We start from the raw sequence: 13,513 nt of genomic DNA, 5'->3' as shown, positions 1-13,513 counted from the left end.
CTGCCGGAGTCCCCCTACCTCCGCTCAGAGCTTCCTGGGAAACAAGCCTGCACCCCGGGGCTCGTGCAGGCCGGTGGCCACCCCACCCTGGGTCTCTGCGGCGCCGATGTCAGAGCTGCGCGCTCGGCCCGCGCCTCTGGGTCCCCGCCGGGGAGCGGCGGGCGCGGGGGGCCTGGCGATCCCTGTGAAGTCCGTCCGGTTCCTTCCGGCCTGCTCTAGGAATCGGAGGTGCGGGGAGGCTGGGAGGCCCGGGGCGCGACGCGTCTAAGTCGGACTTCAGAGCCTCCCCACCCCCCACCCCGCCAAGGACCAAAGTGCTCCGTGGCCCCAGAGCTCCAAGCCACACTCGAAGGAAATTTGGGAAGTTTGGGAGTTGAAGGTTCCGGAAAGGAGGGGCTGGGTGGGGGAGGGGACAGTCCTGGTGGCTTTCGGGCGCGAGTGGGTGCGCGGAGGAGACCCTGGTTCTTAGGGGGAGTTGGGAGCCTGCGTTCCTCAAAGGCACGGAGACCCGCGCGCCGAACCGGGTGGGGGCTGCTGACTAGTTAGGATCCCTCTCGCTGGATCCCAGGCTGGAAGCTTCCAGGTGCAGGAAACTCCGAACTAGGTCGCCTGGTCTCGACCTCTGGCTGAAGGTTCAGAGGTCTGAGTGCTGGCAGCTGCCTGGAGGCAGCCGGAGCGCAGGGCTCCGAGCTGGAGAGCTGGCGACTGCGCGCCTTGAACTTGTTTATGTGCGCGACGAGCAGGGGGCGGGAGCTCGGGGGTGGGGTGGAGTGGGGGCGGGCTAAAAGGGGGTGGATGTCACCCCAGGACTCAGCCGCTTACCGACTGTGCTGGGAGACCTGCTTTTTACGAAAAAGATACCCCCTCCCACCCTGCAGAACCTAGAGCCTATCTTAACCCACCGTTCCAAACGTCAGGATGGAGAAAGTTGTAACGCGAGGGAACTTCGCCGTCGGTTCTATTTTCCCAGAGCTCAGAAATTCACCGATGTCCTCAGCCTGTCCCCACTTAACGCCCCCCCCCCTCCTTACACAAAGAAGGTGGAGGGGTAGGATTCAGGGGAGAACATCCAACAGCCTCTGCGTTGGCCTTTAACGCTCAGGCCTGAGTATGGCGTTAGAAGAGGGGGAGTTGGTAAGAAAGGGGGCTCTGAATAGTGTTGGGGGACAGAAGGAAGTCTGCGGGGCTGCAGTAGGAGCGCGCACGGGTTTGTGCAGCTGTGGACTGTTTTGTAGCTGAAAGTGGAGGGTTTGGCTCTGGGCTAACAGGATCTGGGTCCTGTGGAGGGCCATCGGGGACCCCCGGGCGCTGTTTGGTCAGGCAAGGAGGTTGTTTGGAAAATCAGAGCGCTGGCTCTCCCTCTGCTCAGTGTGCAGGTGGAGATATTCGTTTCTGAGGGTCTCTTTCACGGGCACACGGCTGCCAGGCAGCAGGTGAGAGCATGTGGGCACATAGGTGTACTAATGAGAAATCTGTGCCCGCTAAGAGTGTCAGAGCAGAAGGATAGGTGCGTGTGTTATAGCAGATGGCTTGTGCGTGCCTGTGCAGACACACAGAGTGGGTGTGGTATGGGAGGGCGGCCGGGGTTGGGGGGAGGTGGGACGTGTGCGGAAGGTTGGGCTAGGCGCTTTCCGATTACCAAAGGGATGGGGGGGGGTATTATCTGTGAAGATCAGAGTATGAACTTTGTGAATGAGTCCTGGGGAATTTGGCTGGAATGGCACTGGGGTCTGTGGGGAACACGAAAAGTGTGGGCTCGAACACTTATTCTAGAGAGATGGGGCATCTGTAGAAAAAGATGCTGGAGTGGTTTTCTCTTTCTCCTCCTCTGCATCCCTCACCCCAGAGAGGAGGGGACTGGAGAAGGCTTAGGGTGAGGAATGCACATGTAAGGGGAAAAGTCTTCTGTGTGTTGGCACAGGGTGGGAATGTGCGTACAAGATTGGAGTGAGCAGAGAAATGTGCTTTGCATGGCTAGTGGTGGGGATGCATGTTGTATGATGGTTATAATGGGTTTTTCAACTTAATAAAGGAATTCACCATCACCAATTATTATTGATCATCAATTAAACTGTATGAAATGTCCGCTGGAGGCTCAGCCCATTCCTGGGCTCTGGGGCATGACATGGTGCCCTAGAAAAAATCTTCCCAGGGCTCAGCCAACTCCTGCAGTTTTGCCAGGAGGAACCAGGAGAACTCAGTGCTAGAGGTTTCTTCAAGAACTGTAATTCAGTTTCGAGCGATGTTTATGGATCTCGGAGGTCAAAGGGAAGCTGACTTGAAATATATCTGTGGTTTTGTAGAAAGATAGGAATGATGGATAGTTTTGTGTGTTGAGGCGGGAGCTGAGGGCTGTTACTGTTTCTTGCAGGGAGTGTGGGCTGGGAATGGGAGGGGGTAGCAAGCCGGGTCAGAATGCAGGTCCTAGTACACCTGAGGGAGGAGTTTCTGACAGCACAGCAGGGATGAGGCTTCCTGTGTAGGGCTGCATAAGGGTGAGGCAGTGATCAGGAAGAAGATGCAAGGAAGATGCAGCTTGGGAGTGTTAGTCTCGGCTGACTTCTGAGCTGAGTGGAAAGCTGACGTGTGTGCACGAGTATGTGTGCACACACACTGCGGGGCTGGAATGAAGAACCTGGGAGGAGCCTAGCCTGGAGGACCAGAGGGGTGTGTGTTCTGGCTCTGCTGGGGGTGGTAGGATGTGTTTTTGCAGGAATTCTTTGGGTCCGAGGAAGGATGCAAATCATCTTGGACGCTCAGATGTGTATCGTGTGGATCAAAGTTTGAAAGCTACAGGTAAAAGAAGGGTTGCAGGCTTTTGGAAGCGTTTGGGGTGGGAGGGGAGTGTGATGTTGGTGGGGTTCATACCAGCAAGAGCTGGGGAGGTAACTGGGATGGAGCAGGCTGAGGGATGTGCTCTGGCCGCACACCTGCTGACCTAGAACCTCCTTTTAAAAATCTGTTGCTGAAAGGGCAGAAACAGACCTCTTGTATTTGACTCAAGACATTTTTGAATTCCTGAAATGACAGGTGTGCCATTTTGAGGTTCTACCTTATCTGTAGAGGAAATTCCTCTTTGGAAGAGGGTTGATACAGGGTCTGAGCCTTGGGCAAAGGCTCTCGCAGCGGTGAGAGGATGGTGTGGTGGAGATGGAAGGCTTCCCATTGGGAATGCTTCGGTTCCAATCCAGTTCTGCCACTTTGGAGAAGGGTGATTTCAGGGAAGTTCTCTAATCTCTCTGATCCTTTCTTATTTCTCTTTGTGTAAAATGATATTGTCTGCTATGACTCAATGAGAGGAAAGTTCACTCTGCTCCCCACCCCACCCCCAGTCAAACCTTGGTGTGTTTAGCAGTACAGAGCCTTACTCGGAGATGACACCGATTTGAATACAGGCACTAGCATGGATGTGAAGCATTACAAAGACGGATCCTGAACCTCTTTCTCTTTACAGTGCATGTTATGTCCACTGAGTGTCTGCTGTTCATCCATTGTGCAAACAGAACTTTCTGTGGCCGCCTCAGTTTACTCATCTGTAAAATGGAGATAGCCAAGCCTAGAAGATTACTGATGGAGAGCTGTATTCCTGAAAGGTCTTTGGAGGATTCAGAAGAAAGGTGGTCCACAAATCAACATTAGTAATGATCTGAAACAGACATTTTCCTTTGCTGCGGACCATCACGCCAAAAGAAATGAGATTTTGAGAACAGAGAAAGTAGTTGTTTTTTAGCATGTTAGAATTAAAGAGGAACAAAGTCCAGGCATCCTGGGTTTCCATGAAGGACGGTTTTTCTCTGGGCTGTGGATCCTGGGGGCACGGGCTGTGGATCTGCGATACGGCAGACACCCAGTGCAGTAAGTTGGCGTGGCCCACTTTCCCCAGAGACAAAAATGGAGACCAGAGAACGAGGGGCCAGAAAACCCACTCAAGCCTCCGAGTCCTCCCAGAAGTCAGCACACGCTATCAACTGCTGGCGCAGAGTCAGGCTCCCATCCTTGAGTTCAGTGGCCATAAATAGTCAGGAGCTAAGCTATTTCCATGAGGCACTAAACCAATTCCGTTGCTTTTCTTGGCGAGATTGGGCCAATTAAGTTGATTGGAAGAGGTCACTGCTGATGGCGCTCACATTCCCCAGGCGGGACAGGCCAGCAGAGTTTAATTACATAATATTTCCCATCTCCGCAGCTTCTCTCCCCAATGGATCAGATGTGCAGGCCTCCCCCTTGGCCCCTCCATCCAGGAGGGCTAATGGAGCAGGCAGTTTCTGCTCCAGGCTTCTCCAGACCCTTCCCAGAGCAGTTACAGCACTCCCTCCTTAACTGTGAGGAATGTAAATCCACGTGTTGGCTGGAATGCACCCACCACCCTGCTTCCCAACCTTCCCCAGCTGCTGTTTTACTCCTTAATGAGGCAGGCAGTTTCTGGCGGTGGGGACGTTGAGCTAGTGATCGTTGCTAGGGTTTTTGATTTAGCCTTCTTTAAAACTGGGTCTGTTGGAGAAGGACCAGATCGACTGGAGACCAGCCTAAGACCCGACGGGGCTGATGATAAGGGCTGTGGATGTAGTTTGTGTGTGAATAGGCATGAGCAGAAAGAGAGGAGGATGGGGCTGTGTGTGGGGTGGGGGCATGGGGGCATAGGAGGGGCCCTGGGTGGGCAGGAAGCATCCCCAGAGCTTGTGATGTGGGTGGCAGGTGTGTGGGTGCCTGGCTCAGATTGAATGGGTATCGTATTATGTCTTGCAGAAGGGCCAGCTTGTGGAAGAAGCTGGGAGCAGCTTTATTTTTTTTTTTCCAGACCATTTGTATCTGGGCATAGAGGATGTGTGAGCTTTTAGGAAGTATGAGGTCAGTACAACTGGAGCCTCATTCTTGCCTGAACAGATTTCTATTAAGATTGAGGCTGGACAAAGGAAGCCTTCCCGAAGACTCACTTTAGAACCTATGAAAGAGCATGTAGATGGACCAAGATCTTAAATCTTTTCTTGTTGTTGCTGATAGTTTTCCATACATCAGCCTTTCCTCCTACCTAAAAACACCAAGGGACTAAGTGTGCACCCACCCCTGAGTGGTGAGAATGCATGGGCTGTTTTGTGTCCGCATCTGTGTCATGGTCCTTCTCAAGCAGTCTTAACTGGAAACCCCCAGAGGCTGTCTGTCTCTGGGCATCCTCCCAGGACTGACCTCTGGCTGGCTGTATGGTTTCCCTGAAGAAGGATCTTGAAGTGAAATTTGGTGTGGTCTGTTGTGATGGCTCGCTTTTCAGCAGCATCTCCAGAAAAAGTGTCTGTTGAGTCCCAGACCTCCTGCGGGTTTGTTTGGTTGGGGATTTTTGAAAGGATTGAGGTTCTTGCTGATCCAAGACCATACTGAGCTCAAAAGACTCCCAGGCCAAGGTCATCTTAAGCAGCCCAGGGCAGCAGAAAGCCTGCTGACTTGGAGGTAGGGGACCAGCTTGCTGCCAGTCACTAGTCAGCGGTTGCTTTGTGACCCAGGCCTGGACGTACCCATCTGTCAGTGGAGAGCTTGAACTAGAGGATCTCAAAGTCCATCCCAGCTGCACCATTGGAGGATTTTACAGTAGCTTCAGTGTCTTCCTTCATAAGTGCTAAAGTGCTTTGGTTAGAGTGCATCTTGGCGTTTCCTCAATGAGCTCCCTTTTTTTTTTTTTTTTAAGTCTTTGGGAAATGGCTGAGTCAAAGGCAGAGAAGCTTGTGGAGAATTTGTCATAGCATTTTGTTTTGGCCAAGAATGTTCTTGAAGTTGGCTCTGCCTGCACAGTGTGTACAGAGCTGGAAGGGGTGGGGTTTGGCTTTCTGGTAGACCCTATGCTACTTGTCCAGCATCCATGTGAATGCCTGTTAGAATCAGTGATTCTGACTACAAGAAGTACTCACTTTGAAAATCATTGATGTGGGCGATAGTTAATGAGTAAGTATTTGCTGGACACCAGGTGTTACTGCAAATATCACATGGTGTTATCTCAGAGCCCAAAATAATCTCTTTTACAGCTAGGGAGACTGAGGTTATGTGAGGTTAAGGGGTCTGCTTAAGATCTCCATGTGCGGACTTTGTAGCTTGAAACCCATGGCCATTCCAAGTCCGTCATCTGCCAGTCAGACTCTGTTTCTGCATTCCATGATGTCATCCAGATGGGGGTTGCTTGATATGCCCTGCAAAGCCTGTCACCCCACAGGGTAGCCTGCTCCACATGAATGTTCATTTTCACCTGCAAGACAAATGTTGAGGCTTTCTGGCCACCTGCTGGAAAGCATGTCAGGTCTGTCTGAGCTCCTTTCACCCTCCGCCTGCACTTCCCATCCTGCTGACAAGGGAATCTGCCCTCCCAGAATGGGGGTATTGATTTAAGCCACAATTGCCTCCTTGTAAACTCTATAAGGTTGGAGTCAGACATCTGGTTTTGATCCGCTCACCCACGAGAGGTGGTGGGTCCCAGCGTCCTTGAGACCTGTGATGAGGGTTACACAAAGTCAGAGTGAAAGAGGACGAAGAACAACATGAGGGCTCTTCAGAATTTGGAGACCCCGCAATCCTTGAAGGACTGGGAATTCCCTCCATGTATACTGGGACCAAACATAGATTTCTTGCTGACAGGTTGAAGGCGGGAGTTGCTGCCAAAGACTGGGGTCCCCAGGCTCTGCTTGATGTAAAGCAGAGCAGTTGTAGAGTCCCCCATCCCTGGCACTTGCTTGCTGCATGCCCTTCTCTGGGCAGTCACAAAAGTAGGGGAGCCAAGGAGGTTCTCAGGGTGCATACTGCCATCCCTGGAGGGTGTGACTTCAGGCTCTTGTCTTTTCTCCCTCCACTGACTTTCCCATCACCATTACCATACACACGTTTTCAAAGTGATGAATGAGAATGACTTTGTTCTGTTGCTGAAAGGTATTTGCAACGTGCTTGTAAATATACAACATTCACCTAATGCCTGTGCAATTGTGGGTGCTCAAAAGATTAGTGTTTGCTTTGTTTAAAATGATGTTCCGTGTGTAGGAGGATGCTTTCTTCTTTGTAATAGCCCTATTATCATTTTTATGACAGAGAGCTGGGTCTTGCGCCCCCTCCCCCCTCTCCGTGTTCTCTCTGTTTTTAGGTCTGAACCCCTGGCATTTAAAAATATCCTCCCCCTCTGGCTCCAGATCGTCCCTTAGGGAATAAAGTTCAAGTTCCTAGTCTGGGATTATTTCCATTCTGTGTCTAGTGGACCTCCTCCTGATGGGGCTCATCCATCCCATGCTTTCACTGGGTCCAGGAGGGAAAATACAGCTCTGGGAACCACTTGTTTCCCAACACGTGTGTCCCAGGATAGGAAGGACCCCAGCCCTCCTGATACCCACCTTGTTCCTCCTTGAACAGCTCGCCTCATCTCTTATTGCATGCAGCTCCATCACATCCGACTCTCACATCTGACTCTCTGTGACTGCATGGACTGTAGCCCACCAGGCTCCTCTGTCTGTGGGATTTGCCAGGCTAGAACACTCAAGTAGGGTGTCATTTCCTTCTCCAGAGCACCTCTCCTTGAGAAGGACTCAAACTAGCCGTGCGACCTTGAGCAAACCATGCTCCCTCCATGGGCCTCTGTTTCCTCTTGCAGAAAAAAAAAGGAGTTGGATTCACTGGAAGGTCAAAAGGCCCCTGCCCATCATGACAGTTCACACGTTCCATGACTCTGCTGCTCCCCAAGCTTCCCCATGGCCCCTGCCTGGGGATTTCCGAGTATCCCTGGTGCTCATGGAGGACTTATGTGCAGAGATGCAGAGGGGGTGGAGGAGGAAATGAAGTTATGTGACGCCAGATAAGTTCTTGAACATATGGAGGAGAGCATGTTTATAAAGTGCTGAAGAGCAAGCTTGCCAGATTTGTGGCAGGTCTTGGATTGGGAGTTGGAAGCGTCGGGAGAGGTTTATGTGGGATAAAATGGGCAGCTGATTTCGGTGAGCAAAGTCAGAAAGATCCTGAACCATGTGCAAGGACCCTAGACTCCGCCTCTGACAGTTTGGGGAGTCTCTACTCTACATCAGATCCCACTTTCCTCCTGTGCTCTGTGGAGACTGAAGGGCTCCCAGAGGCTTCGATGATCCGCTAAACCTTTCCTGGCACATCACTAACTACGGGAACTGAGGTTTAGTAGAAACGCCTGGATGGATGGATTAATGAGTATGGCTTCAGTGTAGAAGGAAACATCTTCAGATCGTAAGAGGATACGGGTGGCAGAAATATACCTCTGTTCTTGAATTTGTGATAGCCGTGGAGGGTAATTCTGTGTGTATGTTGGACTTAAAAGGCTCTCCCTTCCCCACCAGGGACATTGAAAGCATCCTTCAACCTTTCATTTTTCGAGCGACAAACACTTTCACTCTGGGGCTTCCCTGGTGGCTCAGGTCATGTAAAGAATCTGCCAGCAATGCAGGAGACCTGGGTTCAATCCCTGGGTTGGGAAGATCCCCTGGAGAAAGGAATGGCAACCCTCTCCAGTATTCTTGCCTGGAGAATACTACGGAGCCTGGTGGGCTACAGCCCATGGGGTCGCAAAGAGTCAGACACGACTGAAATACACTAACACTTTTCACATCTTTGATTCACCATCCCTTTCTCCTGGCATCCTTCCGACATCCCTGTCTTCTCACTAGAAGATGAGCACAGCAAAGAAAGGGATCTGACCTTTTCACCTCTGTGTCCCCAACCCCTTGACATGTGTTGGGTGAGCGGATGCAGAACAGGTCATCAGGGAGTCCAGTGGTGAGAGGCCAGGCTCGGAGAGGTGACGTGCCTTTCCATGGGTCCAGAGTCGTGTCCTGTGTTCCATTTTGGCCTGTCCCGAGGCTGAGATTGGGAAGCGTACGCCCTGCTCACCAGGAAGGGCTGTTCTTGCTCTCTTTAGAGACCCGCTCCTCCCCTCCCCATAGTCTGCCAAGTCCTTCTGCAAATATGGGTTTTCATGACAGAAGAACTGGGGCTTCCCAGGTGGCTCAGCCATAAAGAACCTGCCTGCCAATGCAGGAGACTCAGGTTCAATCCCTGGGTTGAGAAGATCCCCTGGGGAAGGAAATGGCAACCCACTCCAGTATTCTTTCCTAGAGAATTCCATGGACAGAGGAGCCTGGTGGGCTACAGTCCCTGGGATCACAAAGAGTAGGAATTTGTGACTAAACAACAGCAACGTCTCTAGACTTAATGAAAACACGTTCAAAGATTATTCATGTCACAAGCCAACGCAGTATTGTAAAGCAGTTGTCCTCCAATTAAAATTAACTTTTTAAAAAAGGTTATTCATTGAACAGCCTATTGTTGGCTGACAAGTCTCAGGCCATGTGCTCGATGCTGGAGATGCTGAAGAGATGAATACTGCAGCTCTGAGTTCCAGGGTCTGGGAGCTGCTGAGGGCAATGGACCACGTGCCATATACTAAACATATTTTGGCTCATATCACTGGGCTCCAGGGAGGGGCGGGCTGAGCACGGACATCCAAATGCAGGGCTCCTGGCTGGAGTGTTGTTTGTTGATGCAAGTAATGATAGGGAATCCTCTTGAGCAGCAGCAGGCTGGAGGATCCATGAGGGTCTTCTCTTCTGCTGTAGGACAGTGGTCTTCTCCTCCCTGGGTTCCCCAGGCCAGACCAAGCCTCAGGTGAGGGATGCTCAGAGTCGGTTGTGATGGGAACTCTTGGTTCTTCCCGGGGAGAGCTTGTGGAAGGTGCGTGTTGTACTGGCATTGGGTCTGGGCGGATGTATAGGTGTGTGTGCTCACGAGTGTGCTTTCCAGCAGTCGCCCTGCTCTTGGCTTTTGTTGGCTCAGGCAGGGGAAGTGCGTCCGCCTGAAGCTCTTCAGAGCCTCTTCTCAAGGCTGCGCTGTGTCCTGTCTGTGGCCACTGTTGACACAGGGACAGACTGCCACCTACTGTCCACTCCTGTCCTCTAGGAGTCCCTCCTGCTCAATGAGCTCCTCGGCAGTTTTTTTTTTTTTTTTTTTCACATCCTGTTTTTAATCGGTCCAGATACCAGCAGAAAGAGAACAGACATCAGGTCCTTATTAAGTGAATTCTTTTGGAATTTAGAAGGATGTTTTAAAAAACATAACACATCTGTTGGGTATTTTTCTTATCTGCTTAACAAAAATGTTATTTGAAGGGGGCCTCCTGCCTCTCCTTAATGATCCTGTTGGGTACCTGGGTGCCCTGTAGATTCCCAAGAGGAGGAAGGCTAGGTCCTGCCTTCAGGAGCCTTACAGTCTAGCTGGGAGTCGGGACCGACCTGCGAAGAAACAGGCCACAGGGCAGGGCAAGATACGTTGGTACTTGGCGTGAGAGTGGCCGAGGCTTTGGGGGTTTGGGGAATGAGGAGCCCTTGTAGGCAGGGTGATGGGGGGAACAAGTGTAGACAGCTTGAGCAGGTCTGCTTTCAGAAAGCCCAGGGTTTGGTGAGTGACTCCTGAGATTGCTGCCAACAGGCTCTGAGCCGGGATCGGGGATCTGGCAGCTCCCTGTGCCTCCATTGTCAGTTTTGATGACACCGGGCATCGCATCCCACGTTTACACGCAGTGGGAGATGGCGCCTCGTCTCCACCTTGTCAAGGACCAGTAGAGCCAGAGTGCCTCTTGCATCCGCTACAGGGAGGATGTCTCAAGGTGTGGTCCTGTCCTGACAGCCCCACACACGGCGAGAGGGTGAGAACTGCCCCAGAGTCACGGTGGGTGCTGTACAGTACGAGGAGGTGATCGGCTTTCAGGAGGTTTCTGCCCGCTGCTTCTCTCCTGGACCATCCTTCCAAAAACACACCTGCATAGTGTTGAGTCGAAGAGTTTTTCCAAAAGAAACTACATTAGTTTTCTCATGTAGGCCATAGCTCAGATCTAAGACTCTTTCATGTTAGAGTTCATTCTACCATTGCCTTTATGGAGTTGATTTTAAAGTCTCTAAGACTTTTTTTTTCCTTCTTTCTTCTTTCTATTTTCAATTTTATTTATTTACACATTCTATCACATAAAAGGATACAGAAATCCATTCGCTTTTAGCCAAATAAAAATGACAGTTTTTCAGAGTTTAAAAGATTACCCATTTGTATAGTGGAGAAGGCACTAGCGACCCACTCCAGTACTCTTGCCTGGAAAATGCTATGGAGGAGCATGGTAGGCTGCAGTCCATGGGGTCACTAAGAGTCAGACATGACTGAGGGACTTCACTTTCACTTTTCACTTTCATGCATTGGAGAAGGAAATGGCAACCCACTCCAGTGTTCTTGCCTGGAGGATCCCAGGGACGGGAGAGCCTGGCGGGCTGCTGTCTATGGGGTCGCACAGAGTTGGACACGACTGAAGCGACTTAGTAGCAGCAGCAGCATTTGTATAGATTTATAGAGAAAAAATAATTGTGACTTTCTTTGAATTACTCAGCTGACAATTTATATAGTCATATCACATTTTAGCAAATAGAAAATATTCAGACTTGGTAGTAATTTTAAAAATTTCTAACAAGATTGACTATTTTACTATTTACTATTTTACTGCTCAATAAAATACCAAGTAATATGTCTAGTTGGGGACCGTCCAGTGAAAAAAACACAGGCGCAATATAAAGTATCTAAGACTTTTGATGGCTGTAGATTAAAATGGGGGAAAAGTTGCTTTTCGTAACTCACTCTCCCATTCTTTTCTTTTTCTCTTTCTTTCTTAGCATGCCAGTGATCATCCAGGAAACCTTCAGTGTATTTATTCCATGTTCTTGTCTCCCGGTGTGTGTATGTGAGAGTGTGTGTGTGTGTGTGTGTGCGCGAGAGAGAGAGAGAGAGAACAGAGAGAAAGATATTTTACATTGTGGTCTATTAGCAAGCCTAGGAAATCAAGTTGGATTGGGGTTGAGTTACTGGTAGGGAGACCTCAGCTTGTCACTCTAATCCTCTGGCGTTTCCCGCTAACGTTTTGGCTCTCTGTGAATCGGGACTCTCTCTTCCCAGCCCCCCAGCAGTGTTTACATCTGCTTTGGGGACTGCTGTATTACGTTACCGTCTGTCTGCAGAAAGTCTGAGTTCTTGGGGGACCTCTCGACAGAGGCACTGTCAAGGATGGAGCCTTAGCGTGGGTCTGAGTTTTGACTGCGAAGGGAAAAGGGGGGGCTTTAGCAGTTGGAGAAGAATTCCCATTGCTTATCATGTGTTTTCCATGGCACAGCGGTGTCTGTGACTCTTACTTGAACAGAGAGAGTGAGCAGAGACTGAGATAGAAGTTGAAATGGAGATTTTTCCAAGAGCAGCCAATAAGGAGGAAGAGGCTTACTTGGGCCCAGCCATGAACATGGGAGGTTTTTCTGATGGTCTGTGGTATGATTTGTAATCGTGAGTGAAAGTAGGAGGAGATGGGGAAGGGGAGAGTTCCAGGTGAGGACACAGGTGGAAAGAAGCCCCAGGTGAGGGAAAAAAGTGAAAGCGAAAGTGCTCAGTCGTGTCCAACTCTTTTCAGCCCCATGGACTGTAGCCTGCCAGGCTCCTCAGTCCATGGGATTCTCCAGGCAAAGAATACTGGAATGGATTGCCATTCCCTTCTCTAGGGGATCTTCCCATCCCAGGGATCGAGCCTGGGTCTCCTGCATTGCAAGTGGATTCTTTACATCTGAGCCACAGGTGAGGGAAACCAGGGACTAAAAGAGCTGAAAGCAGTCAAGGTCCTAGGGCACACTGGAGCAGCGTGGGGTGATGTGCCAAGGGAGGGCGGGCATAGGATGGAGTGCCAGCACTGAGCTTCCTCCCGACCCCAAGGGCGATGGAGCCAGTGGAGGTGGCCCAAGGGAAGGTAGAGTTAGCTTTTTGTTTTTAAAAAAGATCACTCTGGTGCAGTATGGGAGATGGCTCTTCATGAAGAGTTGTTCAGTGGAAGAAGACTGTTGGTTGGATTGATGAAAGCATGAATGAATGAGTGAATAAATGAGTGGAAGGCAGAGGAAGCATCTAGCCCGACTTGCCTCCTGGTCACTCTGACCACTGCTGGCTCCTGGGGAGATGAAGGGCTGGGAGGAGAGGGGACAGGTCATGAATCAGCGTGGCTCTGACTCTGGGGAAATGCGGACCAGTATGATTAACAACACTGAGAGGTCAGTGGGCCCTGGGAGGTTCTCCTGACCTTTTTGGTTTTCTTACATTTCTGTCCTAATTGATTTCATTCCAGATCAGGAAAGAAAGTGGCTTTCTGAGTGGTACCCCAGAAAACCTGAAACTGTAATAGTGACTTTCTCTGGAGGGGGTTGCTGGCCCTGCAGACCTTTTGATAGGCTTGGAGGAGTGGGTGGACATATGGTGCAGTTTCCGGAATGTCTAGAGAGTCCTAGATTCTGGACATCAGATCCATCTATTGATGTTCCCTATGGATTAGTGTGTGTGTGTTTGTGTGTGTTTCAATCTCCTAAATAGCCAATTCCACAAGGCCTCTTTTGCTTACAGTGGATCCATACAGAGAATCACTGGCGATCATGTTGGTTACCACAGAGAAGGCAAGTATTTATGACAATGA

At 50.5% G+C, this 13,513-nt stretch overlaps 1 protein-coding gene across 2 annotated transcripts in view; it reads left to right on the top strand.

Moving 5' to 3' along the window:
- The window catches only part of NTF3 (neurotrophin 3), a 75,764-nt gene that overhangs the window by 880 nt on the left and 61,371 nt on the right, over nucleotides 1-13,513 (top strand). The window lies entirely within an intron of this gene.

This window comes from Capricornis sumatraensis, chromosome 4 (genome assembly GCF_032405125.1).
Source record: "Capricornis sumatraensis isolate serow.1 chromosome 4, serow.2, whole genome shotgun sequence".
In the NCBI taxonomy this organism is placed as follows: Eukaryota; Metazoa; Chordata; class Mammalia; order Artiodactyla; family Bovidae; genus Capricornis; species Capricornis sumatraensis.
This window is presented reverse-complemented; position numbering and strand designations above follow the sequence as displayed.